Here is a 24,835-nt window from a genome sequence, read left to right as displayed (position 1 = left end):
TTGAAATGAAACAATTCATTGTCAGAAGTGGGGTTCGAACCCACGCCCACATACGAGGATCAGAGCATAAATCTGACGCCTTAGACCACTCGGCCATCCTGACAAGCTTTTAAACGTTTTCCTAGAAAATGAACCTATAGTACCACCCCTAAATAACTCTCGGAATTCTATGCTCCATAAAGTCACTCACTTGTTGTCATATTAGAGAAGCCTTTTGTGAGCATGGGATACATGTTATTAAAATGAAACAATTCACTGTCAGAAGTAGGGTTCGAACCCACGCCGTTATACGAGGATCAGAGCTTAAATCTGACGCCTTGGACCACTTGGCCATCCTGACCCGCTTTTTATCGTTTTCCTTGAAAATGAAGCTATAGTACCACCCCTAAATAACTCTCGGAACTCTATGCTCCATGAAGCCACTCACTTGTTGCCATACTAGAGAAGCCTTTTCTGATCATGAGATCCATGTTATTAAAATGAAACAATTCACTGTCAGAAGTAGGGTTCGAACCCACGCCCTTATACGAGGATCAGAGCTTAAATCTGACGCCTTAGACCACTTGGCCATCCTGACACGCTCTAAGCGTTTTCCTTGAAAATGAAGCTATAGTACCACCCCTAAATAACTCTCGGAACTCTATGCTCCATGAAGCCACTCACTTGTTGCCATACTAGAGAAGCCTTTTCTGATCATGAGATCCATGTTATTAAAATTAAACAATTCACTGTCAGAAGTAGGGTTCGAACCCACGCCCTTATACGAGGATCAGAACTTAAATCTGACGCCTTAGACCACTCGGCCATCCTGACACGCTGTTAAACGTTTTCGTAGAAAATGAAGCTATAGTACCACCCCTAAATAACTCTCGGAATTCTATGCTCCATAAAGCCACTCACTTGTTGTCATATCAGAGAAGCCTTTCGTGAGCATGGGATACATGTTAGTAAAGTAAAACAAATCGTTGTCAGAAGTGGGGTTCGAGCCCACGCCCTCATACGAGGATCAGAGCTTAAATCTGACGCCTTAGACCACTCGGCCATCCTGACACGCTGTTAAACGTTTTCCTAGAAAATGAAGCTATAGTACCACCCCAAAATAACTCTCGCAATTCTATGCTCCATAAAGCCACTCACTTGTTGTCATATTAGAGAAGCCTTTCGTGAGCATGGGATACATGTTAGTAAAGTAAATCGTTGTCAGAAGTGGGGTTCCAACCCACGCCCTCATACGAGGATCAGAACTTAAATCTGACGCCTTAGACCACTCGGACATCCTGACACGCTTTGAAGCGTTTTCCTTGAAATGAAGCTATAGTACCACCCCTTAAAACCTCTCGGAATTCTATGCTCAATAAACCACTCACTTGTTGCCATACTAGAGAAGCCTTTCCTGGGTATTAGATATATGTTATTAAAATGAAACAATTCATTGTCAGAAGTGGGGTTCGAACCCACGCCCTCATACGAGGATCAGAGCTTAAATCTGACGCCTTAGACCACTCGGCCATCCTGACACGCTGTTAAACGTTTTCCTAGAAAATGAAGCTATAGTACCACCCCAAAATAACTCTCGGAATTCTATGCTCCATAAAGCCACTCTCTTGTTGTCATATCAGAGAAGCCTTTTCTGATCATGAGATCCATGTTATTAAAATGAAACAATTCGCTGTCAGAAGTCGGGTTCGAACCCACGCCCTCCTAAGAGGATCAGAGCTTAAATCTGACGCGTTAGACCACTCGGCCTTCCTGACACGCTTTTTATCGTTTTCCTTGAAATCGAAGCTATAGTACCACCCCGAAAAACCTCTCGGAATTCTATGCTCAATAAACCACTCACTTGTTGCCATACTAGAGAAGCCTTTCCTGAGTGTTAGATATATGTTATTAAAATGAAACAATTCATTGTCAGAAGTGGGGTTCTAACCCACGCCCTCATACGGGGATCAGAGCTAAAATCTGACGCCTTGGACCACTCGGCCATCCTGACCTGCTTTTTATCGTTTTCCTTGAAAATGAAGCTATAGTACCACCCCTAAATAACTCTCGGAATTCTATGCTCCATGAAGCCACTCACTTGTTGCCATACTAAAGAAGCCTTTTCTGATCATGAGATCCATGTTATTAAAATCAAACTATTCGCTGTCAGAAGTGGGGTTCTAACCCACGCCCTCATACGAGGATGAGAGCTTAAATCTGACGCCTTGGACCACTCGGCCATCCCGACCCGCTTATTATCGTTTTCCTTGAAAATGAAGCTATAGTACCACCCCTAAATAACTCTCGGAATTCTATGCTCCATGAAGCCACTCACTTGTTGCCATATTAGAGAAGCCTTTTCTGATCATGAGATCCATGTTATTAAAATGAAGCAATTCGCTGTCAAAAGTGGGGTTCGAACCCACGCCCTCATACGAGTATCAGAACTTAAATCTGACGCCTTAGACCACTCGGCCATCCTGACACGCTTTAAAGCGTTTTCCTTGAAAATGAAGCTATAGTACCACCCCTTAAAACCTCTCGGAATTCTATGCTCAATAAAGCAATCACTTGTTGCCATACTAGAGAAGCCTTTCCTGAGTATTAGATATATGTTATTAAAATGAAACAATTCATTGTCAGAAGTGGGGTTCGAACCCACGCCCACATACGAGGATCAGAGCATAAATCTGACGCCTTAGACTACTCGGCCATCCTGACACGCTTTTTAACGTTTTCCTTGAAAATGAAGCTATAGTACCACCCCTAAATAACTCTCGGAATTCTATGCTCCATAAAGCCACTCACTTGTTGCCATAGTAGAGAAGCCTTTTCTGATCATGAGATCCATGTTAATAAAATGAAACAATTCGCTGTCAGAAGTAGGGTTCGAACCCACGCCCTTACACGAGGATCAGAGCTTAAATCTGACGCCTTAGACCACTCGGCCATCCTGACACGTTTTTTATCGTTTTCCTTGAAAATGAAGCTATAGTACCACACCGAAAAACTTCTCGGAATTCTATGCTCAATAAACCACTCACTTGTTGCCATACTAGAGAAGCCTTTCCTGAGTATTAGATATATGTTATTAAATTGAAACAATTCATTGTCAGAAGTGGGGTTCTAACCCAGGCCCTCATACGAGGATCAGAGCTTAATTCTGACGCCTTGGACCACTCGGCCATCCTGACCCGCTTTTTATCGTTTTCCTTAAAAATGAAGCTATAGTACCACCCCTAAATAACTCTCGGAATTCTATGCTCCATGAAGCCACTCACTTGTTGCCATACTAGAGAAGCCTTTTCTGATCATGAGATCCATGTTATTAAAATGAAACAATTCGCTGTCAGAAGTGAGGTTCGAACCCACGCCCTCATACGAGGATCAGAACTTAAATCTGACGCCTTAGACCACTCGGCCATCCTGACACGCTTTAAAGCGTTTTCCTTGAAAATGAAGCTATAGTACCACCCCTTAAAACCTCTCGGAATTCTATGCTCAATAAAGCACTCGCTTGTTGCCATACTAGAGAAGCCTTTCCTGAGTATTAGATATTTGTTATTAAAATGAAACAATTCATTGTCAGAAGTGGGGTTCGAACCCACGCCCTCATACGAGGATCAGAGCTTAAATCTGACGCCTTAGACCACTCGGCCATCCTGACACGCTTTTTAACGTTTTCCTTGAAAATGAAGCTATAGTACCACCCCTAAATAACTCTCGGAATTCTATGCTCCATAAAGCCACTCACTTGTTGCCATACTAGAGAAGCCTTTTCTGATCATGAGATCCATGTTATTAAAATGAAACAATTCGCTGTCAGAAGAGGGGTTCGAACCCACGCCCTCATACGAGGATCAGAGCTTAAATCTGACGGCTTGGACCACTCGGCCATCCTGACACGCTTTTTAACGTTTTCCTTGAAAATGAAGCTATAGTACCACCCCTAAATAACTCTCAGAATTCTATGCTCCATAAAGCCACTCACTTGTTGCCATACTAAAGAAGCCTTTTCTGATCATGAGATCCATGTTTTTGAAATGAAACAATTCGCTGTCAGAAGTGGGGTTCGAACCTACGCCCTCATACGAGGACCAGACCTTAAATGTGACGCCTTAGACCACTCGGCCATCCTGACACGCTTTGAAGCGTTTTCCTTGAAAATGAAGCTATAGTACCACCCCTTAAAACCTCTAGGAATCCTATGCTCAATAAACCACTCACTTGTGTCCATACTAGAGAAGCCTTTCCTGAGAATTAGATATATGTTATTAAAATGAAACAATTCATTGTCAGAAGTGGGGTTCTAACCCACGCCCTCATACAAGGTTCAGAGCTTAAATCTGACGCCTTAGACCACTCGGCCATCCTGACACGCTTTTTATCGTTTTCCTTGAAAATGAAGCTATAGTACCACCCCTAAATAACTCTCAGAATTCTATGCTCCATAAAGCCACTCACTTGTTGCCATACTAAAGAAGCCTTTTCTGATCATGAGATCCATGTTTTTAAAATGAAACAATTCGCTGTCAGAAGTGGGGTTCGAACCTACGCCCTCATACGAGGACCAGACCTTAAATGTGACGCCTTAGACCACTCGGCCATCCTGACACGCTTTGAAGCGTTTTCCTTGAAAATGAAGCTATAGTACCACCCCTTAAAACCTCTCGGAATTCTATGCTCAATAAACCACTCACTTGTGTCCATACTAGAGAAGCCTTTCCTGAGTATTAGATATATGTTATTAAAATGAAACAATTCATTGTCAGAAGTGGGGTTCGAACCCACGCCCTCATACGAGGATCAGAGCTAAATTCTGACGCCTTAGACCACTCGGCCATCCGGACACGCTTTTTATCGTTTTCCTTGAAAACGAAGCTATAGTACCACCCCGAAAAACCTCTCGGAATTCTATGCTCAATAAACCACTCACTTGTTGCCATACTAGAGAAGCCTTTCCTGAGTATTAGATATATGTTATTAAAATGAAACAATTCATTGTCAGAAGAGGGATTCGAACCCACGCCCTCATACGAGGTTCAAAGCTTAAACCTGACGCCTTAGTCCACTCGGCCATCCTGACACGCTTTTTATCGTTTTCCTTGAAAATGAAGCTATAGAACCACCCCTTTATAACTCTCAGAATTCTATGCTCCATAAAGCCACTCACTTGTTGCCATACTAGAGAAGCCGTTTCTGATCATGAGATCCATGTTATTAAAATGAAACAATTCGCTGTCAGAAGTGGGGTTCGAACCTACGCCCTCATACGAGGATCAGAACTTAAATGTGACGCCTTAGACCACTCGGCCATTCTGACACGCTTTGAAGCGTTTTCCTTGAAAATGAAGCTATAGTACCACCCCTTAAAACCTCTCGTAATTCTATGCTCAATAAACCACTCACTTGTGTCCATACTAGAGAAGCCTTTCCTGAGTATTAGATATATGTTATTAAAATGAAACAATTCATTGTCAGAAGTGGGGTTCGAACCCACGCCCTCATACGAGGATCAGAGCTAAATTCTGACGCCTTAGACTACTCGGCCATCCGGACACGCTTTGAAGCGCTTTCCTTGAAAATATAGTACCACCCCTAAATAACTCTCGGAATTCTATGCTCCATAAAGTCACTCACTTGTTGTCATATTAGAGAAGCCTTTTGTGAGCATGGGATACATGTTATTAAAATGAAACAATTCACTGTCAGAAGTAGGGTTCGAACCCACGCCGTTATACGAGGATCAGAGCTTAAATCTGACGCCTTGGACCACTCGGCCATCCTGACCCGCTTTTTATCGTTTTCCTTGAAAATGAAGCTATAGTACCACCCCTAAATAACTCTCGGAACTCTATGCTCCATGAAGCCACTCACTTGTTGCCATACTAGAGAAGCCTTTTCTGATCATGAGATCCATGTTATTAAAATGAAACAATTCACTGTCAGAAGTAGGGTTCGAACCCACGCCCTTATACGAGGATCAGAGCTTAAATCTGACGCCTTAGACCACTTGGCCATCCTGACACGCTCTAAGCGTTTTCCTTGAAAATGAAGCTATAGTACCACCCCTAAATAACTCTCGGAACTCTATGCTCCATGAAGCCACTCACTTGTTGCCATACTAGAGAAGCCTTTTCTGATCATGAGATCCATGTTATTAAAATTAAACAATTCACTGTCAGAAGTAGGGTTCGAACCCACGCCCTTATACGAGGATCAGAACTTAAATCTGACGCCTTAGACCACTCGGCCATCCTGACACGCTGTTAAACGTTTTCGTAGAAAATGAAGCTATAGTACCACCCCTAAATAACTCTCGGAATTCTATGCTCCATAAAGCCACTCACTTGTTGTCATATCAGAGAAGCCTTTCGTGAGCATGGGATACATGTTAGTAAAGTACAAGTTGGGAAAACCAAAATATTACCTCTCCGTGTCGAGAAGATTATATAAACAAAATTATCCAATGAAAACACTTTTTCCCTCATCCTTTATATATATAGGAGGCAATGAATGAAATATATCACAATGCACGGGCCTTGATAGATACAGGAGGCAATGAAGGAAATATATCGCATGCACGGGCCTTGGTAGATATAAGAGGCAATGAAGGAAATATATCGCATGCACGGGCCTTGGTTGATACAGGAGGCAATGAAGGAAATATATCGCATGCACGGGCCTTGGTTGATACAGGAGGCAGTGATAATCTCTCTTTGTACGAGAGGTTTATCTTTAATATTTAAATAAATATAATTATTTTTAATTATTTTAATCTTCAATAATTAACATTAATAATAGTTAAATCGTTTAAAATAAAGTTATACCTATTATCATCTCAAACTTTGCTAATATTGACGTTTAAAGTGAATGGTACCCCTCTTGCCCGCTTTCTTCAAATTTTGGGGTATATATACGATTCGATTCCATTATAATAGTAAGGAAAAAGCGCAATTGCGAAAACCTTTGGTGGCGATCCCACCTTAGGGAGGCTAGACGTTTCTCGTAACCCTAGCTGATCGCCGCGTAGATCCTAAAACCAAACGATGATAATGGAGTAGAAGCCAATGATACAGATTGGTGTCTATGTGGAATAGACGGCAGACCAGTGGATGGTGGTGTTAGAAGCCAGTGTAAGTGCAGACTGGTGTCAATGTGGGATTGACAAAGAACAGAAGATGATGGTGTTGGAAGCCAGATAAGTACCAGACTGGTGTTCATGTGGGATGGACAAAGATCAGAAGATGGTGGTGTGAGAACTCAAGTAGAGGAGCCATTTCCGTGACCGTGAAAGCAGTTCGGAAATGGCGAACACGTTTGCTCCGATACGCAAACTGCGAACGCGGTCACGTGGGTGTAACAACGGACAGACAGACACACACACAGACAGACAGACACGGCCGTTACAGAACCTCTCCTGGACTACGTCACACGGAGAGGTAAAAACAAATCGTTGTCAGAAGTGGGGTTCGAGCCCACGCCCTCATACGAGGATCAGAGCTTAAATCTGACGCCTTAGACCACTCGGCCATCCTGACACGCTGTTAAACGTTTTCCTAGAAAATGAAGCTATAGTACCACCCCAAAATAACTCTCGCAATTCTATGCTCCATAAAGCCACTCACTTGTTGTCATATTAGAGAAGCCTTTCGTGAGCATGGGATACATGTTAGTAAAGTAAATCGTTGTCAGAAGTGGGGTTCCAACCCACGCCCTCATACGAGGATCAGAACTTAAATCTGACGCCTTAGACCACTCGGACATCCTGACACGCTTTGAAGCGTTTTCCTTGAAATGAAGCTATAGTACCACCCCTTAAAACCTCTCGGAATTCTATGCTCAATAAACCACTCACTTGTTGCCATACTAGAGAAGCCTTTCCTGGGTATTAGATATATGTTATTAAAATGAAACAATTCATTGTCAGAAGTGGGGTTCGAACCCACGCCCTCATACGAGGATCAGAGCTTAAATCTGACGCCTTAGACCACTCGGCCATCCTGACACGCTGTTAAACGTTTTCCTAGAAAATGAAGCTATAGTACCACCCCAAAATAACTCTCGGAATTCTATGCTCCATAAAGCCACTCTCTTGTTGTCATATCAGAGAAGCCTTTTCTGATCATGAGATCCATGTTATTAAAATGAAACAATTCGCTGTCAGAAGTCGGGTTCGAACCCACGCCCTCCTAAGAGGATCAGAGCTTAAATCTGACGCGTTAGACCACTCGGCCTTCCTGACACGCTTTTTATCGTTTTCCTTGAAATCGAAGCTATAGTACCACCCCGAAAAACCTCTCGGAATTCTATGCTCAATAAACCACTCACTTGTTGCCATACTAGAGAAGCCTTTCCTGAGTGTTAGATATATGTTATTAAAATGAAACAATTCATTGTCAGAAGTGGGGTTCTAACCCACGCCCTCATACGAGGATCAGAGCTAAAATCTGACGCCTTGGACCACTCGGCCATCCTGACCTGCTTTTTATCGTTTTCCTTGAAAATGAAGCTATAGTACCACCCCTAAATAACTCTCGGAATTCTATGCTCCATGAAGCCACTCACTTGTTGCCATACTAAAGAAGCCTTTTCTGATCATGAGATCCATGTTATTAAAATCAAACTATTCGCTGTCAGAAGTGGGGTTCTAGCCCACGCCCTCATACGAGGATGAGAGCTTAAATCTGACGCCTTGGACCACTCGGCCATCCCGACCCGCTTATTATCGTTTTCCTTGAAAATGAAGCTATAGTACCACCCCTAAATAACTCTCGGAATTCTATGCTCCATGAAGCCACTCACTTGTTGCCATACTAGAGAAGCCTTTTCTGATCATGAGATCCATGTTATTAAAATGAAGCAATTCGCTGTCAAAAGTGGGGTTCGAACCCACGCCCTCATACGAGTATCAGAACTTAAATCTGACGCCTTAGACCACTCGGCCATCCTGACACGCTGTTAAACGTTTTCGTAGAAAATGAAGCTATAGTACCACCCCTAAATAACTCTCGGAATTCTATGCTCCATAAAGCCACTCACTTGTTGCCATACTAGAGAAGCCTTTTCTGATCATGAGATCCATGTTATTAAAATTAAACAATTCACTGTCAGAAGTAGGGTTCGAACCCACGCCCTTATACGAGGATCAGAACTTAAATCTGACGCCTTAGACCACTCGGCCATCCTGACACGCTGTTAAACGTTTTCGTAGAAAATGAAGCTATAGTACCACCCCTAAATAACTCTCGGAATTCTATGCTCCATAAAGCCACTCACTTGTTGTCATATCAGAGAAGCCTTTCGTGAGCATGGGATACATGTTAGTAAAGTAAAACAAATCGTTGTCAGAAGTGGGGTTCGAGCCCACGCCCTCATACGAGGATCAGAGCTTAAATCTGACGCCTTAGACCACTCGGCCATCCTGACACGCTGTTAAACGTTTTCCTAGAAAATGAAGCTATAGTACCACCCCAAAATAACTCTCGCAATTCTATGCTCCATAAAGCCACTCACTTGTTGTCATATTAGAGAAGCCTTTCGTGAGCATGGGATACATGTTAGTAAAGTAAATCGTTGTCAGAAGTGGGGTTCCAACCCACGCCCTCATACGAGGATCAGAACTTAAATCTGACGCCTTAGACCACTCGGACATCCTGACACGCTTTGAAGCGTTTTCCTTGAAATGAAGCTATAGTACCACCCCTTAAAACCTCTCGGAATTCTATGCTCAATAAACCACTCACTTGTTGCCATACTAGAGAAGCCTTTCCTGGGTATTAGATATATGTTATTAAAATGAAACAATTCATTGTCAGAAGTGGGGTTCGAACCCACGCCCTCATACGAGGATCAGAGCTTAAATCTGACGCCTTAGACCACTCGGCCATCCTGACACGCTGTTAAACGTTTTCCTAGAAAATGAAGCTATAGTACCACCCCAAAATAACTCTCGGAATTCTATGCTCCATAAAGCCACTCTCTTGTTGTCATATCAGAGAAGCCTTTTCTGATCATGAGATCCATGTTATTAAAATGAAACAATTCGCTGTCAGAAGTCGGGTTCGAACCCACGCCCTCCTAAGAGGATCAGAGCTTAAATCTGACGCGTTAGACCACTCGGCCTTCCTGACACGCTTTTTATCGTTTTCCTTGAAATCGAAGCTATAGTACCACCCCGAAAAACCTCTCGGAATTCTATGCTCAATAAACCACTCACTTGTTGCCATACTAGAGAAGCCTTTCCTGAGTGTTAGATATATGTTATTAAAATGAAACAATTCATTGTCAGAAGTGGGGTTCTAACCCACGCCCTCATACGAGGATCAGAGCTAAAATCTGACGCCTTGGACCACTCGGCCATCCTGACCTGCTTTTTATCGTTTTCCTTGAAAATGAAGCTATAGTACCACCCCTAAATAACTCTCGGAATTCTATGCTCCATGAAGCCACTCACTTGTTGCCATACTAAAGAAGCCTTTTCTGATCATGAGATCCATGTTATTAAAATCAAACTATTCGCTGTCAGAAGTGGGGTTCTAACCCACGCCCTCATACGAGGATGAGAGCTTAAATCTGACGCCTTGGACCACTCGGCCATCCCGACCCGCTTATTATCGTTTTCCTTGAAAATGAAGCTATAGTACCACCCCTAAATAACTCTCGGAATTCTATGCTCCATGAAGCCACTCACTTGTTGCCATACTAGAGAAGCCTTTTCTGATCATAAGATCCATGTTATTAAAATGAAGCAATTCGCTGTCAAAAGTGGGGTTCGAACCCACGCCCTCATACGAGTATCAGAACTTAAATCTGACGCCTTAGACCACTCGGCCATCCTGACACGCTTTAAAGCGTTTTCCTTGAAAATGAAGCTATAGTACCACCCCTTAAAACCTCTCGGAATTCTATGCTCAATAAAGCAATCACTTGTTGCCATACTAGAGAAGCCTTTCCTGAGTATTAGATATATGTTATTAAAATGAAACAATTCATTGTCAGAAGTGGGGTTCGAACCCACGCCCACATACGAGGATCAGAGCATAAATCTGACGCCTTAGACCACTCGGCCATCCTGACACGCTTTTTAACGTTTTCCTTGAAAATGAAGCTATAGTACCACCCCTAAATAACTCTCGGAATTCTATGCTCCATAAAGCCACTCACTTGTTGCCATAGTAGAGAAGCCTTTTCTGATCATGAGATCCATGTTAATAAAATGAAACAATTCGCTGTCAGAAGTAGGGTTCGAACCCACGCCCTTACACGAGGATCAGAGCTTAAATCTGACGCCTTAGACCACTCGGCCATCCTGACACGTTTTTTATCGTTTTCCTTGAAAATGAAGCTATAGTACCACACCGAAAAACTTCTCGGAATTCTATGCTCAATAAACCACTCACTTGTTGCCATACTAGAGAAGCCTTTCCTGAGTATTAGATATATGTTATTAAATTGAAACAATTCATTGTCAGAAGTGGGGTTCTAACCCAGGCCCTCATACGAGGATCAGAGCTTAATTCTGACGCCTTGGACCACTCGGCCATCCTGACCCGCTTTTTATCGTTTTCCTTAAAAATGAAGCTATAGTACCACCCCTAAATAACTCTCGGAATTCTATGCTCCATGAAGCCACTCACTTGTTGCCATACTAGAGAAGCCTTTTCTGATCATGAGATCCATGTTATTAAAATGAAACAATTCGCTGTCAGAAGTGAGGTTCGAACCCACGCCCTCATACGAGGATCAGAACTTAAATCTGACGCCTTAGACCACTCGGCCATCCTGACACGCTTTAAAGCGTTTTCCTTGAAAATGAAGCTATAGTACCACCACTTAAAACCTCTCGGAATTCTATGCTCAATAAAGCACTCGCTTGTTGCCATACTAGAGAAGCCTTTCCTGAGTATTAGATATTTGTTATTAAAATGAAACAATTCATTGTCAGAAGTGGGGTTCGAACCCACGCCCTCATACGAGGATCAGAGCTTAAATCTGACGCCTTAGACCACTCGGCCATCCTGACACGCTTTTTAACGTTTTCCTTGAAAATGAAGCTATAGTACCACCCCTAAATAACTCTCGGAATTCTATGCTCCATAAAGCCACTCACTTGTTGCCATACTAGAGAAGCCTTTTCTGATCATGAGATCCATGTTATTAAAATGAAACAATTCGCTGTCAGAAGAGGGGTTCGAACCCACGCCCTCATACGAGGATCAGAGCTTAAATCTGACGGCTTAGACCACTCGGCCATCCTGACACGCTTTGAAGCGTTTTCCTTGAAAATGAAGCTATAGTACCACCCCTAAATAAATCTCGGAATTCTATGCTCCATAAAGCCACTCACTTGTTGCCATACTAGAGAAGCCTTTTCTGATCATGAGATCCATGTTATTAAAATGAAACAATTCGCTGTCAGAAGTGGGGTTCGAACCCACGCCCTCATACGAGGATCAGAGCTTAAATCTGACGCCTTAGACCACCCGGCCGTCCTGACACGTTTTTTATAGTTTTCCTTGAAAATGAAGCTATAGTACCACACCGAAAAACTTCTCGGAATTCTATGCTCAATAAACCACTCACTTGTTGCCATACTAGAGAAGCCTTTCCTGAGTATTAGATATATGTTATTAAATTGAAACAATTCATTGTCAGAAGTGGGGTTCTAACCCAGGCCCTCATACGAGGATCAGAGCTTAATTCTGACGCCTTGGACCACTCGGCCATCCTGACCCGCTTTTTATCGTTTTCCTTGAAAATGAAGCTATAGTACCACCCCTAAATAACTCTCGGAATTCTATGCTCCATGAAGCCACTCACTTGTTGCCATACTAGAGAAGCCTTTTCTGATCATGAGATCCATGTTATTAAAATGAAACAATTCGCTGTCAGAAGAGGGGTTCGAACCCACGCCCTCATACGAGGATCAGAGCTTAAATCTGACGCCTTAGACCACTCGGCCATCCTGACACGCTTTTTAACGTTTTCCTTGAAAATGAAGCTATAGTACCACCCCTAAATAACTCTCGGAATTCTATGCTCCATAAAGCCACTCACTTGTTGCCATACTAGAGAAGCCTTTTCTGATCATGAGATCCATGTTATTAAAATGAAACAATTCGCTGTCAGAAGAGGGGTTCGAACCCACGCCCTCATACGAGGATCAGAGCTTAAATCTGACGCCTTAGACCACCCGGCCATCCTGACACGTTTTTTATCGTTTTCCTTGAAAATGAAGCTATAGTACCACACCGAAAAACTTCTCGGAATTCTATGCTCAATAAACCACTCACTTGTTGCCATACTAGAGAAGCCTTTCCTGAGTATTAGATATATGTTATTAAATTGAAACAATTCATTGTCAGAAGTGGGGTTCTAACCCAGGCCCTCATACGAGGATCAGAGCTTAATTCTGACGCCTTGGACCACTCGGCCATCCTGACCCGCTTTTTATCGTTTTCCTTGAAAATGAAGCTATAGTACCACCCCTAAATAACTCTCGGAATTCTATGCTCCATGAAGCCACTCACTTGTTGCCATACTAGAGAAGCCTTTTCTGATCATGAGATCCATGTTATTAAAATGAAACAATTCGCTGTCAGAAGAGGGGTTCGAACCCACGCCCTCATACGAGGATCAGAGCTTAAATCTGACGCCTTAGACCACTCGGCCATCCTGACACGCTTTTTAACGTTTTCCTTGAAAATGAAGCTATAGTACCACCCCTAAATAACTCTCGGAATTCTATGCTCCATAAAGCCACTCACTTGTTGCCATACTAGAGAAGCCTTTTCTGATCATGAGATCCATGTTATTAAAATGAAACAATTCGCTGTCAGAAGAGGGGTTCGAACCCACGCCCTCATACGAGGATCAGAGCTTAAATCTGACGGCTTAGACCACTCGGCCATCCTGACACGCTTTGAAGCGTTTTCCTTGAAAATGAAGCTATTGTACCACCCCTAAATAAATCTCGGAATTCTATGCTCCATAAAGCCACTCACTTGTTGCCATACTAGAGAAGTATTTTCGGATCATGAGATCCATGTTATTAAAATGAAACAATTCGCTGTCAGAAGTGGGGTTCGAACCCACGCCCTCATACGAGGATCAGAGCTTAAATCTGACGCCTTAGACCACCCGGCCATCCTAACACGCTTTTTATCGTTTTCCTTGAAAATGAAGCTATAGTACCACCCCTTAAAACCTCTCGGAATTCTATGCTCAATAAACCACTCACTTGTGTCCATACTAGAGAAGCCTTTCCTGAGTATTAGATATATGTTATTAAAATGAAACAATTCATTGTCAGAAGTGGGGTTCGAACCCACGCCCTCATACGAGGATCAGAGCTAAATTCTGACGCCTTAGACCACTCGGCCATCCGGACACGCTTTTTATCGTTTTCCTTGAAAACGAAGCTATAGTACCACCCCGAAAAACCTCTCGGAATTCTATGCTCAATAAACCACTCACTTGTTGCCATACTAGAGAAGCCTTTCCTGAGTATTAGATATATGTTATTAAAATGAAACAATTCATTGTCAGAAGAGGGATTCGAACCCACGCCCTCATACGAGGTTCAAAGCTTAAACCTGACGCCTTAGTCCACTCGGCCATCCTGACACGCTTTTTATCGTTTTCCTTGAAAATGAAGCTAAAGTACCACCCCTTTATAACTCTCAGAATTCTATGCTCCATAAAGCCACTCACTTGTTGCCATACTAGAGAAGCCGTTTCTGATCATGAGATCCATGTTATTAAAATGAAACAATTCGCTGTCAGAAGAGGGGTTCGAACCCACGCCCTCATACGAGGATCAGAGCTTAAATCTGACGGCTTAGACCACTCGGCCATCCTGACACGCTTTGAAGCGTTTTCCTTGAAAATGAAGCTATTGTACCACCCCTAAATAAATCTCGGAATTCTATGCTCCATAAAGCCACTCACTTGTTGCCATACTAGAGAAGTATTTTCGGATCATGAGATCCATGTTATTAAAATGAAACAATTCGCTGTCAGAAGTGGGGTTCGAACCCACGCCCTCATACGAGGACCAGACCTTAAATGTGACGCCTTAGACCACTCGGCCATCCTGACACGCTTTGAAGCGTTTTCCTTGAAAATGAAGCTATAGTACCACCCCTTAAAACCTCTCGGAATTCTATGCTCAATAAACCACTCACTTGTGTCCATACAAGAGAAGCCTTTCCTGAGTATTAGATATATGTTATTAAAATGAAACAATTCATTGTCAGAAGTGGGGTTCGAACCCACGCCCTCATACGAGGATCAGAGCTAAATTCTGACGCCTTAGACCACTCGGCCATCCGGACACGCTTTTTATCGTTTTCCTTGAAAACGAAGCTATAGTACCACCCCGAAAAACCTCTCGGAATTCTATGCTCAATAAACCACTCACTTGTTGCCATACTAGAGAAGCCTTTCCTGAGTATTAGATATATGTTATTAAAATGAAACAATTCATTGTCAGAAGAGGGATTCGAACCCACGCCCTCATACGAGGTTCAAAGCTTAAACCTGACGCCTTAGTCCACTCGGCCATCCTGACCCGCTTTTTATCGTTTTCCTTAAAAATGAAGCTATAGTACCACCCCTAAATAACTCTCGGAATTCTATGCTCCATGAAGCCACTCACTTGTTGCCATACTAGAGAAGCCTTTTCTGATCATGAGATCCATGTTATTAAAATGAAACAATTCGCTGTCAGAAGTGAGGTTCGAACCCACGCCCTCATACGAGGATCAGAACTTAAATCTGACGCCTTAGACCACTCGGCCATCCTGACACGCTTTAAAGCGTTTTCCTTGAAAATGAAGCTATAGTACCACCCCTTAAAACCTCTCGGAATTCTATGCTCAATAAAGCACTCGCTTGTTGCCATACTAGAGAAGCCTTTCCTGAGTATTAGATATTTGTTATTAAAATGAAACAATTCATTGTCAGAAGTGGGGTTCGAACCCACGCCCTCATACGAGGATCAGAGCTTAAATCTGACGCCTTAGACCACTCGGCCATCCTGACACGCTTTTTAACGTTTTCCTTGAAAATGAAGCTATAGTACCACCCCTAAATAACTCTCGGAATTCTATGCTCCATAAAGCCACTCACTTGTTGCCATACTAGAGAAGCCTTTTCTGATCATGAGATCCATGTTATTAAAATGAAACAATTCGCTGTCAGAAGAGGGGTTCGAACCCACGCCCTCATACGAGGATCAGAGCTTAAATCTGACGGCTTAGACCACTCGGCCATCCTGACACGCTTTGAAGCGTTTTCCTTGAAAATGAAGCTATAGTACCACCCCTAAATAAATCTCGGAATTCTATGCTCCATAAAGCCACTCACTTGTTGCCATACTAGAGAAGCCTTTTCTGATCATGAGATCCATGTTATTAAAATGAAACAATTCGCTGTCAGAAGTGGGGTTCGAACCCACGCCCTCATACGAGGATCAGAGCTTAAATCTGACGCCTTAGACCACCCGGCCATCCTAACACGCTTTTTATCGTTTTCCTTGAAAATGAAGCTATAGTACCACCCCGAAAAACCTCTCGGAATTCTATGCTCAATAAACCACTCACTTGTTGCCATACTAGAGAAGCCTTTCCTGAGTATTAGATATATGTTATTAAAATGAAACAATTCATTGTCAGAAGTGGGGTTCTAACCCACGCCCTCATAAAAGGTTCAGAGCTTAAATCTGACGCCTTAGACCACTCGGCCATCCTGACACGCTTTTTATCGTTTTCCTTGAAAATGAAGCTATAGTACCACCCCTAAATAACTCTCAGAATTCTATGCTCCATAAAGCCACTCACTTGTTGCCATACTAAAGAAGCCATTTCTGATCATGAGATCCATGTTTTTAAAATGAAACAATTCGCTGTCAGAAGTGGGGTTCGAACCTACGCCCTCATACGAGGACCAGACCTTAAATGTGACGCCTTAGACCACTCGGCCATCCTGACACGCTTTGAAGCGTTTTCCTTGAAAATGAAGCTATAGTACCACCCCTTAAAACCTCTCGGAATTCTATGCTCAATAAACCACTCACTTGTGTCCATACTAGAGAAGCCTTTCCTGAGTATTAGATATATGTTATTAAAATGAAACAATTCATTGTCAGAAGTGGGGTTCTAACCCACGCCCTCATACAAGGTTCAGAGCTTAAATCTGACGCCTTAGACCACTCGGCCATCCTGACACGCTTTTTATCGTTTTCCTTGAAAATGAAGCTATAGTACCACCCCTAAATAACTCTCGGAATTCTATGCTCCATAAAGCCACTCACTTGTTGCCATAGTAGAGAAGCCTTTTCTGATCATGAGATCCATGTTAATAAAATGAAACAATTCGCTGTCAGAAGTAGGGTTCGAACCCACGCCCTTACACGAGGATCAGAGCTTAAATCTGACGCCTTAGACCACTCGGTCATCCTGACACGTTTTTTAACGTTTTCCTTGAAAATGAAGCTATAGTACCACACCGAAAAACTTCTCGGAATTCTATGCTCAATAAACCACTCACTTGTTGCCATACTAGAGAAGCCTTTCCTGAGTATTAGATATATGTTATTAAATTGAAACAATTCATTGTCAGAAGTGGGGTTCTAACCCAGGCCCTCATACGAGGATCAGAGCTTAATTCTGACGCCTTGGACCACTCGGCCATCCTGACCCGCTTTTTATCGTTTTCCTTGAAAATGAAGCTATAGTACCAGCCCTAAATAACTCTCGGAATTCTATGCTCCATGAAGCCACTCACTTGTTGCCATACTAGAGAAGCCTTTTCTGATCATGAGATCCATGTTATTAAAATGAAACAATTCGCTGTCAGAAGAGGGGTTCGAACCCACGCCCTCATACGAGGATCAGAGCTTAAATCTGACGCCTTAGACCACTCGGCCATCCTGACACGCTTTTTAACGTTTTCCTTGAAAATGAAGCTATAGTACCACCCCTAAATAACTCTCGGAATTCTATGCTCCATAAAGCCACTCACTTGTTGCCATACTAGAGAAGCCTTTTCTGATCATGAGATCCATGTTATTAAAATGAAACAATTCGCTGTCAGAAGAGGGGTTCGAACCCACGCCCTCATACGAGGATCAGAGCTTAAATCTGACGGCTTAGACCACTCGGCCATCCTGAAACGCTTTGAAGCGTTTTCCTTGAAAATGAAGCTATTCAACCACCCCTAAATAAATCTCGGAATTCTATGCTCCATAAAGCCACTCACTTGTTGCCATACTAGAGAAGTATTTTCGGATCATGAGATCCATGTTATTAAAATGAAACAATTCGCTGTCAGAAGTGGGGTTCGAACCCACGCCCTCATACGAGGATCAGAGCTTAAATCTGACGCCTTAGACCACCCGGCCATCCTAACACGCTTTTTATCGTTTTCCTTGAAAATGAAGCTATAGTACCACCCCTTAAAACCTCTCGGAATTCTATGCTCAATAAACCACTCACTTGTGTCCATACTAGAGAAGCCTTTCCTGAGTATTAGATATATGTTATTAAAATGAAACAATTCATTGTCAGAAGTGGGGTTCGAACCCACGCCCTCATACGAGGATCAGAGCTAAATTCTGACGCCTTAGACCACTCGGCCATCCGGACACGCTTTTTATCGTTTTCCTTGAAAACGAAGCTATAGTACCACCCCGAAAAACCTCTCGGAATTCTATGCTCAATAAACCACTCACTTGTTGCCATACTAGAGAAGCATTTCCTGAGTATTAGATATATGTTATTAAAATGAAACAATTCATTGTCAGAAGAGGGATTCGAACCCACGCCCTCATACGAGGTTCAAAGCTTAAACCTGACGCCTTAGTCCACTCGGCCATCCTGACACGCTTTTTATCGTTTTCCTTGAAAATGAAGCTATAGTACCACCCCTTTATAACTCTCAGAATTCTATGCTCCATAAAGCCACTCACTTGTTGCCATACTAGAGAAGCCGTTTCTGATCATGAGATCCATGTTATTAAAATGAAACAATTCGCTGTCAGAAGAGGGGTTCGAACCCACGCCCTCATACGAGGATCAGAGCTTAAATCTGACGGCTTAGACCACTCGGCCATCCTGACACGCTTTGAAGCGTTTTCCTTGAAAATGAAGCTATTGTACCACCCCTAAATAAATCTCGGAATTCTATGCTCCATAAAGCCACTCACTTGTTGCCATACTAGAGAAGTATTTTCGGATCATGAGATCCATGTTATTAAAATGAAACAATTCGCTGTCAGAAGTGGGGTTCGAACCCACGCCCTCATACGAGGACCAGACCTTAAATGTGACGCCTTAGACCACTCGGCCATCCTGACACGCTTTGAAGCGTTTTCCTTGAAAATGAAGCTATAGTACCACCCCTTAAAACCTCTCGGAATTCTATGCTCAATAAACCACTCACTTGTGTCCATACTAGAGAAGCCTTTCCTGAGTATTAGATATATGTTATTAAAATGAAACAATTCATTGTCAGAAGTGGGGTTTGAACCCACGCCCTCATACGAGGATCAGAGCTAAATTCTGACGCCTTAGACCACTCGGCCATCCGGACACGCTTTTTATCGTTTTCCTTGAAAACGAAGCTATAGTACCACCCCGAAAAACCTCTCGGAATTCTATGCTCAATAAACCACTCACTTGTTGCCATACTAGAGAAGCCTTTCCTGAGTATTAGATATATGTTATTAAAATGAAACAATTCATTGTCAGAAGAGGGATTCGAACCCACGCCCTCATACGAGGTTCAAAGCTTAAACCTGACGCCTTAGTCCACTCGGCCATCCTGACACGCTTTTTATCGTTTTCCTTGAAAATGAAGCTATAGTACCACCCCTTTATAACTCTCAGAATTCTATGCTCCATAAAGCCACTCACTTGTTGCCATACTAGAGAAGCCGTTTCTGATCATGAGATCCATGTTATTAAAATGAAACAATTCGCTGTCAGAAGTGGGGTTCGAACCTACGCCCTCATACGAGGATCAGAACTTAAATGTGACGCCTTAGACCACTCGGCCATTCTGACACGCTTTGAAGCGTTTTCCTTGAAAATGAAGCTATAGTACCACCCCTTAAAACCTCTCGTAATTCTATGCTCAATAAACCACTCACTTGTGTCCATACTAGAGAAGCCTTTCCTGAGTATTAGATATATGTTATTAAAATGAAACAATTCATTGTCAGAAGTGGGGTTCGAACCCACGCCCTCATACGAGGATCAGAGCTAAATTCTGACGCCTTAGACTACTCGGCCATCCGGACACGCTTTGAAGCGCTTTCCTTGAAAATATAGTACCACCCCTAAATAACTCTCGGAATTCTATTCTCCATAAAGCCACTCACTTGTTGTCATATTAGAGAAGCCTTTCGTGAGCATGGGATACATGTTAGTAAAGTACAAGTTGGGAAAACCAAAATATTACCTCTCCGTGTCGAGAAGATTATATAACCATAAGTATCCAATGAAAACGTCGACCTTTTTGCCCTCATCCTTTCCCGCGCTTTGCGCTTCCGCATTTCATCCTTACTCTCAACATTATCTTCCTCCATTTTACATACAAAAATCAAATACTCACAAAAAGAAGCGGCAAAAAACTGCTGGCTCTTTACAACCACTTAATTTGACTTAATATCCAATTTCCAACAACAATAATATACCGGTAGTTTAATTGACAACCTACTAGCATCGAAATTCTCATTAAGAATGGCTCCCGAGGATAAAAAAGGGCAATTTTCAACTAGGTGGGCGTTATCTCATTAGATTTGAAAAATATCATTTGTCTTTTTTACCAATACCTAGCCGTTTGGATTTTTTTAAAGCAATCTTAGCACCAAAAAATATTTTTTGATATAAAATAAATGTTTTATATTCTTATTAAGGGGGAGGAGTACCGACCTAAAGTTCGAATCTTTTTCAATGGATGGCGCTCCGGTGCGCGGGGGATGACTCCGCTCGCCCCCCTTTGCAGTAGGGAGGTCGCCCAAAACGGCACATTTTTGTTCGCCACCCTCAAAAAATAGATAGCTTAAAACGACACACTTTCCGACAACCAAAAACGGCACACTTTGAAAAATAAAATAAAATTTTTATTTGGTCTTGGATTATGGTTTACAATTTAAAACCTTTAAACCTGTGTCCTAGCACTTTAATATATTCTTGTACATCGATTTCCCTATTTTTTAGCAATAAATATTTTTCTTCGAGAAAAGCTTCTCTCTCTCGGTCTCTTTTTCTTTTAATTTTTTTAGCGCCACTTATTTTTTCTTTTTTCTTTAAGTCTGTCGTTATCTGAATCTCTATTAAAACTGTAATTAAAAGCAAAACGTTTGGATGTGACTTATAAAATTCTTTGCTTAGCTGGAGATGGTAATTTTCGGCCCCATTTGTAGTTCTTGGGTTGCCGTCTGGAGTTGATGCCCACAATGAAGGCGTAAAATGCTCTGTCTCTATGTAATGCTCTAGAACGTAATCTGAAAATTCTTCGCAAACCGGTGACGGACAAATGGCCATGAGAATTACAAATGTGTCTGGCACATCTTTTGGATCTAGAAAGGCCATCCCGAAAAACAATTTTAGCCATTTGCCAATTTCCGAATCTTTTCTGTTATATTCTTTTCGAAGCGAGGGTATCGATTGAATTTTTCGCCACCATGATTGGCCAAGGTGAAATCTACATCCTTTAAGAGTCGAGTTAGGGAAAACATCTTTCGCCGCTAAGTGAGCAGCAAGTTCGTAGTCAAACATTAGAATTTTAGGACATAAGTTAAGTCCATATTCTTGGCATATTTCGGACAAAAAAATCCACATGTTTGTATAACACTCTCGCGTCTTGGATGGTAAAAAACATGATATCAATGGAAAGTAGAAGCCATCGGTATGACCATGGATGGTATAAAGTTAATAAAAGTGTTTAGGACAATATGTAAACGTTCCGTCACACAAGTACTCTTCGCAGACGTTAATAAGAAATTCGAGGTTAGATTTAGTGGTCACAATTACTATTTGAAATTTTTCACTCACATGGCAAAACGTTTCACTTTTTTTGGTTTTGAAGTCCGCGCTTTTGATCGCAATCAATGCTTCAGATATTGAAGTAGGTATTCTTGGTATAAGCTTTCGTCTTTCCCTGTACACCAACTTTCTTACGCTCGACATATCACAGGCCACCAAATCCGAATTATTGTCATAAATTTGAACCTCTCTCCGTATTAGTTTCGAAGGCTGGACAGAAAAGTCTTCAACAGCTTTCATTTTGCAGTTAACACGAAGCTCTTGTCGCTGTAGGTCATTTGTCTTTAATTTGTAATGAGCATGGTCCATGTTGTTGTTACCTTTTATTATTGATTTGTTAACGTCGGTTGTAATAGTTACGTTACAGTTCTTAAATGTGCATCGCCATACAATATCGCTACTTTTCTTTAGTGTGCGGAACAACTTAAATTTAAATTGGTCAAATATTAAGCACTGGCCACCCTTATTACTAGCAATTAATTTGAAGTCCATTTTTCTAGTCTATCGGCTTACAACTTGTCCAAATGAGGCTATAAAAATATGACGTTTTGGGCTACAGTAAACAATCAGATTTCAGAAAACCTACGAAAAAAATGTGCCATTTTAGGCCAACATTTTTTAATAATGTGCCGTTTTGGGAAACCTCGTGCAGTAGGGCTTATAGGGGAAATTTAGAAGGTTTCTTCCTATAAGCTATCTCATAACCGGAATTCAATTCCTCTTACCCATAAGATAACTCAATCGATGCTATTGATAGTAAGTGCTTTGAACGAGTGACGACGCTGAATACCTATGGTGAGACAGGCTTAAATAGACATCTTCAAAACACCTGCTGTGTCGAAAAGTATAAGAAAAAGCTAGACTATTCAAGGTGGTCCAAAGTTTTTCAAAATACCATGCACCAGGCACTGGAGAACTACCGCCCCAAGCAGGGATTAGAGCTTCCCCTTTATGTATTGTAAAACCAACAGGTTATTTTATCTTAACATTTTTTGCTATTTATTTTTCTCGAGGGTCTAGTCACTTAACATCATCGGTGTACACGCTGTAAGGAAATCAATAACACATAATCTGTACTCGATGTACAGGAAAGCAGAGTGATTAGCCCCTCGATTTTTCTACAAAAATATCTGAACCGATTATAAAAGTTCGAAGGTTTAGAATTGACTTAATTGTTATTAACGGTTTTAAAGTTAACATAGTAATTTTTTTAATTTTTTAAAGCTTATTTGAAGAATTACAGTATTGCATTTTAGTTTTAAAGTTTTAAGTTGACTTTGAAGTATTGTTTCGCTCTGATTTGACTATTTTAGAGCCATTTTTCGACTGAGGCTTTTCAGGAACTTTCAAGGTACATTTCCTTCTTGTCTTCATTATCTTAGACTCATCTGTCGATTGTGGAGTCTTTTTTAGATTTCTCTTTGAAACTTTAGATTTTCTCTCTAGACTCGCATTGGAAATATCTTGACACGGCTTGTCCTTCGTTTGTGGCTTTTCTAAAATGATTTGACCTTGAAAGTCTGGATTTGCATCATTGACGTGTTTTCGTTTTTTGGACTTTGGTTCATCACTTTTCGCTTTTCCTTTCTGTTTATTCATGGCTTCTTTGATGAAGTCTGGCTCCCGATACGGCATGTTTCGTGTTTGGCGGGGGTCAATAATTTCTGTAAGGAGGCATTCCAGGTAAAATCTGTCAAGAAAGGGACTCATCTTCTTACACCAAAATTCTTCATCCGCATATATTCGCTCTATAGATGTCCCTTTGGGACTCCAAATGATAAAATCGCAATAATTTCTTTGGGTGATGTGAAGTTGTCCCTGTATTTGATAGAAATAATTGTGATTTCTACGTAACTTCAATCTATTGTTTTCCCTCGTACAACAAAATCCTTTGACGAAATCTGGTGCCTCAAGCGGTTCAATGTTTTCAATGGATTTTGGGCATTTCACTTCAACGAGACCATCATCATCTATGAGACCATCCGGTGAGGCGGCAAGGTATGGTTTGTCCAGATCAATAAATATCCCGCTTTGAACCACAGGGGTGTCATTTGCAGCAGTTTAAGAGTCTATGGCCACTTCTTCGTTAGCCTTACCATATTCCATTGCTGGTGTGCTAATGAGTGGAGAGTATAAAAGACGTTTGACTAGATTTTCGCTCTTTGTAGATTCGCGTCTCTTGCACACAGCTCCAAAGTTGGAGGCAGTTAAACGTTGTCTTCTTTCTTCTAGCCAAGTTTCATTACTAGCTTGCCCGCGAGTGCTCTCTTCAATTTTGGCGCGCTTCAGTTCGTCAACTGACAAATTGGATAATAAACGGTTTTTTCGTCTTTCAAACTCTTCGGCTGGTATGTCGGGTTGCTGGCAATTCGGTCCATAATCAGCTTGACCCTCGGCAACCTACTTAGCTTTCATAAGATGCTACCTCTGTCTTTCCTCTTTGGTAAATTCTCGGGCTAGAGACCGTTTCTTAGCTTCCAAATGCGTACGGTTTTTCTCAATGTGTTTTTTCAAAAAACTATTATCACTTTTAGTTGTCATTTTTTTCCAAAGCTGCCTATGCCACATTCTACCGTGATGTTGATTCCATGCGGCTCCAAAACATCTTCCTTGGAAACTGTTTTTCTTCCCATGATCCACTTGTTTTCCTCCATTGAACTTGGCAAGCAGGGACATGTAGTTTTCGACTCTGTTGCTGGTATCGTCTGTGATTAGCTTGTCAGCTTTGGCCGCCAAATTGTTTACAGTAGACATTATTTTAAGGTATAGATTACGCGGGATGATCATTCTCTTATCGTTTT

General features: G+C 41.9%; 1 long non-coding RNA gene and 24 other non-coding genes across 25 annotated transcripts in view; all 25 read right to left on the bottom strand.

The window, feature by feature from the left end:
- LOC149653534 (uncharacterized) overlaps nt 1-24,835 on the bottom strand; it is a 399,454-nt gene that overhangs the window by 278,991 nt on the left and 95,628 nt on the right. The gene's annotated exons all lie outside the window — the stretch shown is intronic.
- On the bottom strand, nt 20-103 carry TRNAI-UAU (transfer RNA isoleucine (anticodon UAU)). The gene has a single exon. It is a non-coding gene; the product is annotated as a tRNA-Ile (tRNA).
- TRNAL-UAA (transfer RNA leucine (anticodon UAA)) lies at nt 967-1,050 on the bottom strand. Its single transcript has one exon. It is a non-coding gene; the product is annotated as a tRNA-Leu (tRNA).
- TRNAL-UAA (transfer RNA leucine (anticodon UAA)) lies at nt 1,434-1,517 on the bottom strand. The gene has a single exon. It is a non-coding gene; the product is annotated as a tRNA-Leu (tRNA).
- TRNAL-UAA (transfer RNA leucine (anticodon UAA)) lies at nt 2,381-2,464 on the bottom strand. The gene has a single exon. It is a non-coding gene; the product is annotated as a tRNA-Leu (tRNA).
- TRNAI-UAU (transfer RNA isoleucine (anticodon UAU)) lies at nt 2,617-2,700 on the bottom strand. The gene has a single exon. It is a non-coding gene; the product is annotated as a tRNA-Ile (tRNA).
- On the bottom strand, nt 3,327-3,410 carry TRNAL-UAA (transfer RNA leucine (anticodon UAA)). The gene has a single exon. It is a non-coding gene; the product is annotated as a tRNA-Leu (tRNA).
- Nucleotides 3,563-3,646, bottom strand: TRNAL-UAA (transfer RNA leucine (anticodon UAA)). Its single transcript has one exon. It is a non-coding gene; the product is annotated as a tRNA-Leu (tRNA).
- Nucleotides 4,273-4,356, bottom strand: TRNAL-UAA (transfer RNA leucine (anticodon UAA)). Its single transcript has one exon. It is a non-coding gene; the product is annotated as a tRNA-Leu (tRNA).
- On the bottom strand, nt 7,437-7,520 carry TRNAL-UAA (transfer RNA leucine (anticodon UAA)). Its single transcript has one exon. It is a non-coding gene; the product is annotated as a tRNA-Leu (tRNA).
- On the bottom strand, nt 7,904-7,987 carry TRNAL-UAA (transfer RNA leucine (anticodon UAA)). The gene has a single exon. It is a non-coding gene; the product is annotated as a tRNA-Leu (tRNA).
- TRNAL-UAA (transfer RNA leucine (anticodon UAA)) lies at nt 8,851-8,934 on the bottom strand. Its single transcript has one exon. It is a non-coding gene; the product is annotated as a tRNA-Leu (tRNA).
- On the bottom strand, nt 9,325-9,408 carry TRNAL-UAA (transfer RNA leucine (anticodon UAA)). Its single transcript has one exon. It is a non-coding gene; the product is annotated as a tRNA-Leu (tRNA).
- TRNAL-UAA (transfer RNA leucine (anticodon UAA)) lies at nt 9,792-9,875 on the bottom strand. Its single transcript has one exon. It is a non-coding gene; the product is annotated as a tRNA-Leu (tRNA).
- On the bottom strand, nt 10,739-10,822 carry TRNAL-UAA (transfer RNA leucine (anticodon UAA)). Its single transcript has one exon. It is a non-coding gene; the product is annotated as a tRNA-Leu (tRNA).
- Nucleotides 10,975-11,058, bottom strand: TRNAI-UAU (transfer RNA isoleucine (anticodon UAU)). Its single transcript has one exon. It is a non-coding gene; the product is annotated as a tRNA-Ile (tRNA).
- TRNAL-UAA (transfer RNA leucine (anticodon UAA)) lies at nt 11,685-11,768 on the bottom strand. The gene has a single exon. It is a non-coding gene; the product is annotated as a tRNA-Leu (tRNA).
- Nucleotides 11,921-12,004, bottom strand: TRNAL-UAA (transfer RNA leucine (anticodon UAA)). The gene has a single exon. It is a non-coding gene; the product is annotated as a tRNA-Leu (tRNA).
- TRNAL-UAA (transfer RNA leucine (anticodon UAA)) lies at nt 12,868-12,951 on the bottom strand. Its single transcript has one exon. It is a non-coding gene; the product is annotated as a tRNA-Leu (tRNA).
- Nucleotides 13,578-13,661, bottom strand: TRNAL-UAA (transfer RNA leucine (anticodon UAA)). The gene has a single exon. It is a non-coding gene; the product is annotated as a tRNA-Leu (tRNA).
- TRNAL-UAA (transfer RNA leucine (anticodon UAA)) lies at nt 15,707-15,790 on the bottom strand. The gene has a single exon. It is a non-coding gene; the product is annotated as a tRNA-Leu (tRNA).
- Nucleotides 15,943-16,026, bottom strand: TRNAL-UAA (transfer RNA leucine (anticodon UAA)). Its single transcript has one exon. It is a non-coding gene; the product is annotated as a tRNA-Leu (tRNA).
- TRNAL-UAA (transfer RNA leucine (anticodon UAA)) lies at nt 16,653-16,736 on the bottom strand. The gene has a single exon. It is a non-coding gene; the product is annotated as a tRNA-Leu (tRNA).
- TRNAL-UAA (transfer RNA leucine (anticodon UAA)) lies at nt 17,126-17,209 on the bottom strand. The gene has a single exon. It is a non-coding gene; the product is annotated as a tRNA-Leu (tRNA).
- On the bottom strand, nt 17,836-17,919 carry TRNAL-UAA (transfer RNA leucine (anticodon UAA)). The gene has a single exon. It is a non-coding gene; the product is annotated as a tRNA-Leu (tRNA).

The sequence above is a fragment of the Phalangium opilio genome, unplaced genomic scaffold, assembly GCF_054372755.1.
Source record: "Phalangium opilio isolate 3A_F unplaced genomic scaffold, DU_Popi_V2 ptg000082l_1, whole genome shotgun sequence".
NCBI lineage: Eukaryota > Metazoa > Arthropoda > Arachnida > Opiliones > Phalangiidae > Phalangium > Phalangium opilio.
The sequence above is the reverse complement of the archived record's forward strand: the minus strand, read 5'-3'. Positions and strand labels throughout refer to the sequence as shown.